At 39.2% G+C, this 12,112-nt stretch overlaps 1 protein-coding gene across 15 annotated transcripts in view; it reads right to left on the reverse strand.

Moving 5' to 3' along the window:
- Nucleotides 1–12,112, reverse strand: part of DYM (dymeclin) — a 344,551-nt gene that overhangs the window by 292,137 nt on the left and 40,302 nt on the right. The window lies entirely within an intron of this gene.

The raw sequence follows: 12,112 nt of genomic DNA on the forward strand, positions 1-12,112 counted from the left end.
GTTTTATCAAAATTAAAAGCTTTTGCACATCAAAGGATACTATCACAGAGTGAGAAGTCAACCCAACAGGAGAAAATATTTGCAAATCATGTATCTGATAAGAGATGGATATCCAGAATACACACACAAAAAAACAAAAAAAACAAAAAAAAAATCTGACTCAACAACCAAAAAAAAAAAAAACCAATTTAAACAATTTAAAAATGAGCAAAGGATTTAAACGGACATTTCCCACTGGCCCCTATAAAGCTGCTACACCTCCTAGTCTCGGGGTCCAAGTCCCTGCTCCGCTGTGTCGGGTACACTTGGACCCAGGCTTGAGCTTGTAAATAAACCCTCATGTGTTTGCAAAAATAATAATAATAATAATAATAATAATAATAATAATAAAAAATAAAAATAAACGGACATTTCTCCAAAGAAGACATACAAAACGCTAACAGGTATATATGAAAAGATGTGCAACAACACTAGTCATTAGGAAAATGTAAATCAAAACCCCAATGAGATACCACTTTCACACCTATTAAAGTGGCTATTTAAAAAAAAAAGGGAAAGAAAGAGAATGCAGGGGATCCCTGGGTGGCTCAGCGGTTTAGCGCCTGCCCAGGGTGTGATCCTGGAGTCCCAGGATTGAGTCCCACTTGGAGCTCCCTGCATGGAGCTTGCTTCTCCCTCTGCCTGTGTCTGTCTCTCTCTCTGTCACTAAAAAATAAAGGAGGAATCTGCTTCTCTCTCTCCCTCTGCCCCTAATAAATAAATATATATTCTTTTAAATGGTAAAAATGATCACTTTTATGTTGTATACATTTTGCCGCAAAAAAAAAAAAAAAAAGCACATTCCAATTCCAGCTCAAGTTATGAGCTATGTGACCTTGGGCTAGTTTCTTAACTCTTTATGTCTTAGTTTCCTCATTTACACAACAGAGATGATAATGAGCCTGCCTATTCCATAGGCATCGTCATCACTAAATTATATAACATGTAGGAAGTGCTTAGAACAACGTGCAGCACAAAGTAAAACTTCAGGAAATGAGAGCTAGTATTGATTCCAAAATGTAGTAGGCTTTGCCCAATTAATTAAAATGATGCTTTACACCTGTATAATCCTTTAAATGTTTTTCACAGCACTTTTAAATTTATTAGCACATTTAAATCCCATGACGATCTCTTCTAATAAACACAACAGTTATAAACCCTTTTTATCTACACATAAATACATAGGAAATGTATTATTAAAATTAATTTCATCTGCTTCACTTTTCTAAAGTGGCTGTCGGAAAACCTTAAATTACATGTGCCTCCCCTTGAATTTGCATGATAGCTGCTCTAGAAACTGTCTCCTGACAACTGAAGACAGTATCAGGTCTAAGTGTTATACACACAAAGCTAAAACCCACTCATTACTTCAGTGCACATGCCATTACCTTAAGAATCTCAAGTTATATTCACATTCAAAAAGATAAATGTCTTTTCAAAGTTAAATCTGTAAGTTTCTCCCAACAGGGAAGTTTTTTTTTTTTAGGCAAAATAACCCAGAAATGATCCTACAATAAAGTGTGCATGGGTCTCTAGTCTTTATCACTGCATTTTTATTTTCTTTACAAAAACATTTTGGGTGTCTGCCCACCGCACAATGTCTTGTCAGTCTGCTGCTCTCCCCATCCTTTTCTTTTACCTTCCCACCTTATTTCTCGAGGGTGAGCAGAGCCAGACAGGCTTGTTCAGCATGACCCCACTCCCTGGCCACTGCTGACTCCATCAGGGATAGAAATCTAAGATAAGCCAGTCTTGGTGAATTTGGAACGGAGACAGAAAAGACAGGTTTTCCATACTTGGCTGCAAAGCTGAGGCTCAAGGGAAACCATCCTCTGTCCACAGAGAAGCAGACAAAGCTGATTAGTAAGAAAAATGAGTAAAAGCTTTGAGGAGAGAAGCAGAGACTAACAGAAAGGACCCTTAGAATTCTTGTTGGCCTTGCCATTCTTGGGGCCAGTTCTTCCTACAGCCTGTCTTCTTGATCCTGGATTCAGGATCCAAGGATCCTGAGGCATCCCCATCTCTTCATCACACATGCCCCTTTTTCTGGCCTATGCAAAATCAAATTGATTTCTGTTAATAACAAAAAGATTTCTAATTAATAAATCACAGTGGTCAGATTTAATAATATATATTAGTAGTTGGCAAGAAACAGAAACTGTGAATTAGTTTATTGGTTACTCAGGCAAAAAATAAAAGTAAAGAGGTATAAACGCAAAGGATTGTAAATAGCTTTATGAGGTTAATAAGTAGACCACATGCATAAAATCTGTTTCACTAGTGCTTCTACTTTCTTCGGTCAATAACACTCTCTTGAACTTGGCTGGAACCAAGAGCTTCAATTATACACATATGGATACAACCTTCAGAAGCTTCTAAATCTGTCTATCCCGCAAACACTGCCTGGATGCTCAAGACATGCTGGGTTCTCCCAAAGATGCTGCCTCTGCCACCAGGTTACATGGAGAAATAAAGAAGCAGACAGACTATCTGGTGGAAGGGAAATACCAAGATCAAGGCCAGCTCCTGTGTAAGCTCATGGGAGGTGTACCCAACCTACCCTAGGAGCAGTCAAGGCAGGCATCCCGGAGGAAGTAACCACAAGAGAAGTCAGTCTGGCAAACAACGGGGAGGGAAAAGAGGAGGGCCTTCCAGACATGGTAACAGCACACGCAAAAAAGCACGGCATCACAGTGCCCAGCACATTCTGGAAATGTTAATCTACACCAGAGGACAGCAGACTAGAAGACTAGAAAAGTATACTAGACAGCTCAAGTCTGGAGTTCAGTCTCTCAATTTGTTCTCAACAGAAAGCCACTGGATGTTCCCAGGACAGGGTTCAGATTTATTTTTCATACAATATTTACCCAAAAAAAACAAACAAACAACAACAACAAAAAACTATTAATTCCAACATCTTTAGTGAGGCTGGTATGGCCATCACTTCCTCCAGGAAATCTTCTCTGATCATCTAAGACGAGGTCATCCAAACACCCAATTATAAAACAGTAGTTGGGGGGGGGGGGGATCCCTGGGTGGCCCAGCGGTTTAGCGCCTGCCTTCGGCCCAGGGTGTGATCCTGGAGTCCGGGGATCAAGTCCCACATCAGGCTCCCTGCATGGAGCCTGCTTCTCCCTCTGCCTGTGTCTCTGCCTCTCTCTCTCTCTGTCTCTATGAATAAATAAATAAAATCTTTAAAAAAATAAAAAATAAAACAGTAGTTGGTAGCAACACCGCCCAACTTCTTGTCCTTGACTCCCTCAACTCCGAGATCGTGGGCTCCTCGCTCATCTTGGCATTCACAGCCTGCGACAAAGCACATGCATGACAAAAATGTACTGACTGAATGAATGCCATTGTCAGACACTTTGAGGACAAAACTATTTCCCCCGTTCCTCAAGAAAGACTTCATATTCTCCAGCCCTCAAGGCAAGGTGTGCCCTGAAGTTTAATTTTTTATTAAAATATTTTTAGATACACTTATTTAATTCCAAACATGAAATACTATTTCTTTCTGAAGCAGTCTGATTTCTTTGTCACTCAAGGATGAAGAGACAGGGAAAGACCGGGAGTTACCACACCTCTCTTGGAAAGCTCCCTCTTGTACACCAGCCAGCACCTACCAGTCTGTGATTAGGCCCATCAGGCCCAGGTCCCCTACACACAGCTGTGATCTGAAACAGCATCACTGCCACCACCTCCTCAACAACCACCTCTGAGGGACAGAAGCATCCCCAGTGCCCAGATTATAAGCAGCATGAGACCAGGGAAAATATCTCGTTAACACCGACATCCCCACTGTGCCTAGTACAGTGGCTCGGCCAAAAGAAAAACACTTGGTAATGACCTATTAAATCAAAGATTCACAGAGCTCTGTTTGTGGCAGTACCACTGGAACTCTCACACCCTGACGCCTTACTTGTTTCTACAGAGGAAATCAGCGAGGCACACCACCCCTGCCAAAAGTAACACACTGATCGTTATAATAAAATTCCCCTTCCTCTCATCCATCCATCCTCCAATTTTCTAAACTTCCTGGAACATTTTAAGAATAATCTTCTTTCTCGTTTGCTTGATTTAGAGCTAAAATGAGGTGGTAAGCAACTGGGATGGTTGGTAACACACTGATCGTTATAATAAAATTCCCCTTCCTCTCATTCCTCCATCCTCCAATTTTCTAAACTTCCTGGAACATTTTAAGAATAATCTTCTTTCTCGTTTGCTTGATTTAGAGCTAAAATGAGGTGGTAAGCAACTGGGATGGTTGGTAACTGTCGCTGCGTATTATAGGCATCCATGCGCAGTACTGTTTTAGTTTAAACAAATGAGCTCAGATGTTCTGGCAGCAGGCAACTAACAAATCATCATATGCAGTAAATAAAAGTAAAATGGAGCTGCAAATATGCCAGTGTTTCCAAGACAATTACAATTAGAAACCAAATGTTTCTGAAGGCAGATTTGGGGCACTGGGAACATACAAAAAGGGGGCAAAAGGGCAGCAAATATTTATACCAATACAGATTCAATAAATTAGTACCACACAGAGTACTTCAAACTCATTGTTACATGTACACCCCACAACTCCAGGTCAATTTTTTAAATGTGGATAACGGGAGAGTAGGGATAAATTATGCAAAACTAGTCATTTCTCAAACTTTTGCTAAAAGAACTAAACTCTAGCTAAACCACCATACTGATCCAATGACTAGGTATCTCTTTCTGAAGCAATCCTTACATGTGATAAGGTTTATCAGGCTCCTCCTTCTCAGTTTGGCCACTATTCTGGCAGCAACAAGAAGTCAAATGAAGTCACAAGAGTCACAGTTTTGCTGTGACACCCAGATGAAAGGGAGACCTATGGGACTGGAGATATTTTCCCAAGAATCCCAGAATCTCACATACATATCCAAAAAAACATGAAACTGGTGTAGGGATTTTTCCAGTTTTAAGAACCTTCATGGACTTCCCTTAAAATAATTCAGCAATGAAGTAGTTACTAAAATTTGCACAACCACAGGCAAATTCTTAAACATTACCACTGCCACTTCTGTTCCCTTCCTTCCTTTGATTTCATGAAGAGAATCTCCCTCACACTCTCCACATGCTTCTATGAGAGCCTCTAAGAAAAGTCTCCAGGGAATACCAGTACTACAGCTCAAGGATTTCTGAGCTGTCTCAAATAATAAATCCATGCCACCTCCATTGCATGTGCTAACATATAGCAAAACCAAGTAAAATAACCAGGAAGTGTAGGCAGCAGAGAAGAGTGGTATGAAAAAGTACAGCCAAAGAATGAAGAACCTCAATGTCACACTGAATTTGGATTTCATCCTGCTGCAAAGGGGAAGCCACTGAGCACAGAATCAAAAACACAAAGAAAACAACTCTCAAAGCAGCAGCAAGGTATCTGAAGTATACAATAGTTAAATGTCTGATCCTGACTACAACCATCTGAAGATTTTCAGGAAAAAAAAAAATGAATAGTACTAATGCCTCTAGTGATGCATATAATAAAGCCTAACCATGTACTCACAACAACACTATAATTAACTGCTGCAGCCAAACGTTGGGCCAGCAAACTTAGATAAACCACTAACTTAACTATTATTAAAGCAGAACACAGTCAAGTTTAAATGTTTAATGTTTAAAAATTCTATTTGAATTCCACTAAAATTATATGCCAAATTGGAACACTAGGAAGAAATATCAACATAAGAATACAGAATGTCTCTGCAACCACAGAAGCCAGTCACTTTCATACTTCCACTCCAAGTGTATCTCAACGGTTCCCATCAATTAACAGACTGAGGCAACTGGCACATGAATTTCCAGTCACGTGGCCTGTTAACGAAAATGATGTATACCCCTGGCATAATGGAAAGAGTACATATTTTGAAGCCATGTGTTTAAGTTCCAGCTTCTTCGTTTCCTAATGGTATAACCAAGCCAAGTTACTTAGTCTGAGAGTCCCAGTTTCTCATCTGTGAAGCAGAGGTAAGGATACCACCATCTATAGGATAGGGGTAAGCAGTATATGACAAGGTATGGAAAGTGCTCAGCACATAGCTCAATAAACGTGAGTTCCCAACCCACCACGGCAATAACACAAAACCATATGTAATAAACTATCAAATTTACATATATTTATTCCTTAACACACCTTACAAGTAATTTGCCAGCTTCCTTTGTCTTCCCCCCACCCCCACGACACAGGGAAGGATAAAACAAAAGTCAGTAATTTTTTAAGCAGTTTTACATGTTTTGTGTCAAACAACTGTACAATGATATGTTTTGGTTTTATTTATATTCATGTTTTACTATAGAAAAACAACCCTAGTGGATTATCAAGGTAATCAAGAGTCCTTATTCACCAAGTGAAATTGCTCAATATTAAGTAACTTTTAATAAATGGCAGAACAGAGACTCACATTTGGTAATTTTTCTTTTTTAAAAGACAATTTGGGGGGGAGCACCTGGGAGGCTCCATCAGTTAAGTGTCTGCCTTCAACTCAGGTCATGATCTCAGGGTCCTGGGATCAAGCCCACGTCAGGCTCCCTGATTGGCAAGGAGTTTGCTTCTCCCTTTCCTCTCTGCTCCTCCCTGCTGCTCACGCTCTCTCTCAAATAAACAAATCTTTTGAAAAATGGTTTTCTATTTTGATTATTGTAAAAACAAACCATACAAAGGCATGAGGTAATACTACACAGCTATCAGAACTGCTAAATTAAAAAAAAAAAAAAAAAGGGGTGACAACATCAAATGCTGGCAAGGGGGCAGAGAAACTGGATCTCACATATATTACTGGTGGGAATGTAAAATGATACAGCTGTTGGAAAACAGTTTGGCAGTTTTGTATAAAACCAAACATGCACTTGGTAACTATGCTTTTCATAGTGAGAATTTTGTTAATGTATATAATTATCATCTCACTAGGCTGTGTACCTGAAACTAACATGTCAACTATACTTCAATTAAAAATAAATTGAAAAAAATAAGAGAAACTTCAACCTGCACTGACCATACAACCCAGAAACTGCACTGTTGACCATTTGTCTCAAAGAAAAAAAAAACTTATGCTCACCAGAAAACCTGTACACAAACGTTCATAGCAGCTTTACTCGTAATAGTCAAAAACTGGAAACAATCCAAACGTCCTTCAATGGGTCACTGTCTAAACTATGGTACATATACAACATAGACTACTACTCAGCAAGAAAAAAGGAATGACCTACTGATATATACAACTTGAATAGATCTCAAGGACACTATGCATAGTGAAAAGAGCCAATCCCGAAATGCTTACATACTGTATTATTCCATTTATATAACTTTCTTGAAATAACAAAATGATAGAGATCAAAAATTGATCAATGGCTGCCAGGGATGGGAGATGAGGGGGTGGGGGATGTGTGCGGCTATAATAGGGAAAGCACAAGAGAGCCGTGTTGGGATGAAACAGGTAAGTATCTTGATTTTGGTAGTGGCTACAGGAGTCTATACATGTGATAAAACTGTGTAGACTTATGCATATACACACAAATGTGTCCATGTGTAACTACCTGCTGAAATCCCAGTAACCTTTGTGGATTATACCAATGTCAGTTTCCTGACCTTGATACTGAACAATAGTTATGTCAGTTGTCATCACTGGAGGAGATGAGTGAAGGATGCCAGGACCTCCCTGTACCTTTCTGGCAACCTATTATGAATCTGTAATTATATTGAACAAATTTTAAAAAGTAAATCATAAAAATAAAGCAACACAAACCTATACAAGAATTCTATAAATAAACACATTTTTAAAAATACAGACATATACAATTTTGCTTGAATAAATTACACTATATGAATGTTTTTATAACTGGCTTTAACCACTTAATATGCTGTGGATCTTTCCCCCTTTCTATAAACATATGATCATTTTTAATGACTGTGTAATGTTAAAGTGTACAGATGCATCATTTTAATTTTTTTAGCAGTCTCCTTACTCATGAACATTTAGGTTGATAGCAATCTTCCTTCACAAACATTGCTATGAATGCCATTACTCACGTATCTTTCTACATATATTTCTGAACTTGTCCAATTATCTCAACATAAACTCCAGAAATGCAACTGCTAGGTCAATGAACACATCTATTCTGATGAATATTGCAAATTACATTGCAAAAAGATTTAACCAATTACCATTCCTACCAAAAGTGCATAACTGTGGCCTATAAGCCCACACATATTCCTAAATTTGCAAAATTACAAGCCCAGATCTTTTGACACCAAATCCTGTGATCTCAATACTCAGATAAGCATATATTGACAAAAAGCAAGCATAAGCACCCATATGACACAGAATTTCTTTCCCCTTTGAAATGGCCTATTCAAAGGGATTCATAAAGGATGTGATGTCTGACATATTATCATGTCACTGTAAATTCAGAATAAATTCTATTTAACACCACCTAAACTCTTTCATCGCACCAGGCAGTCCATTTTTGTATGAAATAACATAGGGGCACATCAAGAACTATTACAGAGAGTTTACAGCTCCTTTGGATTTAAACTACATGTCACAGTCCTCTGACCAAGAACTCTGGCCTTAACTTAAAAAATGATACCATTAACAAGTCAGGAAACAACAAATGTTAGAGAGGATGCAGAGAATGGGGAACCCTATTGCACTACTAGTGGGATTGCCAGCTGGTGCAGCCACTCTGAAAAAGTATATGGAAGTTCCTTTCTTTTTATTTTTTTTTTAAAGATTTATTTATTCATGAGACACAGACTGAGAGAGAGAGAAGCAGAGACACAGGCAGAGGAAGAAGCAGGCTCCATGCAGAGAGCCTGATGTGGGACTGGATCCCAGATCCCGGGATTATGACATGAGCCGAAGCTACCCAGGTGTCCCTGGAAGTTCCTTAAAAAGTGAAAATAGAGCTATCCTATGACCCAGCAATTGCCCTACTAGGTATATACCCCAAAGATACAAATGTAGTGATCCAAAAGGGCACCTGCACCCCAATGTTTATAGCAATGTCCACAACAATTTATTAAAAGAGCCCAGATGTCCATCAACAGAATGACAATTACAAAGAATGGAATGGAATACTACTCAGCCATCAAAACAAATGAAATCTTGCCATCTGCAACAACATGGATGGAACTAGAAGGTATTATGCTAAGTGAAATAAGTTAATCAGGCAGCCCTGGTGGCACAGCGGTTTAGCGCCTCCTGCAGCCCGGGGTGTGATCCGGGAGAGCCAGGATCGAGTCCCACATCGGGCTTCCTGCATGGAGCCTGCTTCTCCCTCTGCCTGTGTCTCTGCCTCTCTCTCTCGCTCTCTCTGAATAAATAAATAAAACCTTAAAAAAAAAAAAAAAAGAAAGAAGTTAATCAGAGAAAGACAATTATGGGATTTCACTCATATGTGTAATTTAAGAAACAAAACAGAGGAGCATAGAGGAAGGAAGGGAAAAATAAAACAAGATGTAATCACAGAGGGAGACAAACCATAAGAGACTCTTAACCATAGAAAACAAACTGAGGGTTGCTGGAGGCGTCGGGGTAGGGGGTGGCATAACTGGGCGATGGGCAGTAAGGGGGGCATGTGATGTAATAAGCACTGAGTGTATATAAAACTGATGAATCACTGAACTAATAACAATCTATATGTTAATTGAATTCAAATTTTAAAAAATGGTAAGTGAAGAAATGTTCAGTTTTGACAGAAAAGGGAAAAAAATGAGCAAATATTAAGTAAAAAATTGTGGATACTTTTTCATTATAGAAATAGATGATCAGCTATATCAGCCACTTATGCAGAAAAAGTCTCTAAATGTCTTCAGCCTCAATGTACAAAGTAACAGGAGAAGAGGAACAACCTTATCCCTGCTAGTTAGATCTGCTCTCCACAACCTCACAGATACCCCGACATCAGTTTGTTAATGGAAGAATGAAAAGACCGGAGCTCTGTTTGGAGCACACGCCCCTCCATTCTTCAACACAGTACCACTGTGAGACGGCAAGCAGTTTCCAAAACTGACCAGTAAACAAGAAAGAACATTTGTTGGTAGGGAAAAAAAAGGTAATTTCACATGAAGCCTGTAGTTCAAGAATTCAGGTTTCTGCAACCAAAATAAATATATAAAAAGGGTCATCTAATAAACTAAATACCTATTCCTGTTAATTGTCACACATGAAAATATGGAAGAGTTATTTACAGTATTTTAGTCAGCTGGTGTAAGAGGTCAGCCAGGCTACGGCTGCCAAGCCAAACACTCACCACTGCTGTTAGGCTGATAACTGAACTGACCCGTGACCTGTACCATCAAGCCAACAACACCCACCAGAAGAACTGTTTGTGGCCCTTTAGCAGTTTCCACAGTCCACCACTGGTTCCCCCCACCCCCAACTCTTCCTTCTCTTTTCTACCAACCCATCTGTCTCATTCTTCATCTGTCCTCACTTTGGATTTTTGAGTAACACAAGAGGTACCAATGGATACTGCCAGGCCGTGGGGCTGGCCCTCGGGGATTAGAGAAAGAAAACAAAGGTTGAATAACACATAATCTTAGAAAAGAGGCTTACCAATTGGTTGTAAAACAACACTGCAACCTAAATAACAGTCTTACCATACTCTCAATACAGAAGTATGTGGGTTCCCACATAAAAGAAGATTTTTTTTAAAAAAAAGTTTTTAGGCTACAGAGAAAAATATTTTTAAAAACTAAAAATGTGACTAAGTATACACTTCATTAATTTGAACTCCACTAGTTTAGAATTTCAGCTGTTTGTCTAAAATGGAGTTTAGGGATCCCTGGGTGGCGCAGCAGTTTGGCGCCTGCCTTTGGCCCAGGGCGCGATCCTGGAGACCCGGGATCGAATCCCACATCGGGCTCCCGGTGCATGGAGCCTGCTTCTTCCTCCGCCTGTGTCTCTGCCTCTCTCTCTCTCCCTGTGACTATCATAAATTAAAAAAAAAAAAAAAAAAAAAATGGAGTTTAAACTTTCACGTTATATTTTTTTTAAAAAGTATTTCAACAAGGGAGGAGAAGGTTTAGGAAAAGTGTTATTTAACTTCTACAAAAAAAATGGGTTTAAAGGGGCACCTGGCTGGCTCAGTCAGCAGAGCATGCTACTCTTTACCTCAGGGGAGTTGTGAGTTCAAGCCCCATGTTAGGTATACAGCTTAAAGCCGGCGGGGGACGGGGGGGGGGGGGGGTCTTTCTATTAAAAAAAAATTTTTTTTTTTTTTTTAAGTGAAAAAGGGGCAACCTAGGTGGCTCATCAAATGAGTGTCCGAATCATGATCTCAGCTCAGGTTTGATCTCAGGGTCATGAGTTCCAGAGTTCCAGCCCCATGTTGAACTCCACAAGAGAAATGTGTTTAAGGACTTTGGCATATTAATTGTTGATATGGAAATAAATTTGATAAGATATAATTTGCAATTTATATAGACCTATAAACTATTCAAAGTGCTCTCAACATGGTTATTTCACTTCACTGCTTTCCAAAACCCTGAGAAGCTGACAGAGGAAACAGGAGCATTCTCATTTTATAGCTGACAAAGAGCCAAGCAACCTGTCCAAGGTCACAATGTAAGAATAAACACATCTAATATCTAATACTCTTTCCATATGAACAGTATTTAGTTCCCTTCTGCAAATTAAGATTGCTGTATTTATTTGAGAGACAGAAAAAAAAAAAGTTTATGAGCGAGAGGGAGGGAGGGAGGGAGGGAGAAGCAGATTCCCTGCAGAGCACAGAGCCCAAGGCAGGGCTCTATCCCACAACCATGAGATCATGACCTGAGCCAAAATCAAGAGTCAGATGCTTCACCAACTGAGCCACCCAGGCACCCATTAGCTCCTTTTTTTTATTAAAGAAAACCCACATAACATCAATCTAAAACACTACTACTACTTGGAATTTCTTTCTTTCTTTCTTTCTTTCTTTCTTTCTTTCTTTCTTTCTTTCTTTTTTTTACTACTTGGAATTTCTATACATATCTAAAAGAAGTTATGTCATACATGCATTAATCCACAATAAAAATTATATCTGTATTATAATTAAAGTC

Source organism: Vulpes vulpes, chromosome 13 (assembly GCF_048418805.1).
Source record: "Vulpes vulpes isolate BD-2025 chromosome 13, VulVul3, whole genome shotgun sequence".
NCBI classification, from domain to species: domain Eukaryota; kingdom Metazoa; phylum Chordata; class Mammalia; order Carnivora; family Canidae; genus Vulpes; species Vulpes vulpes.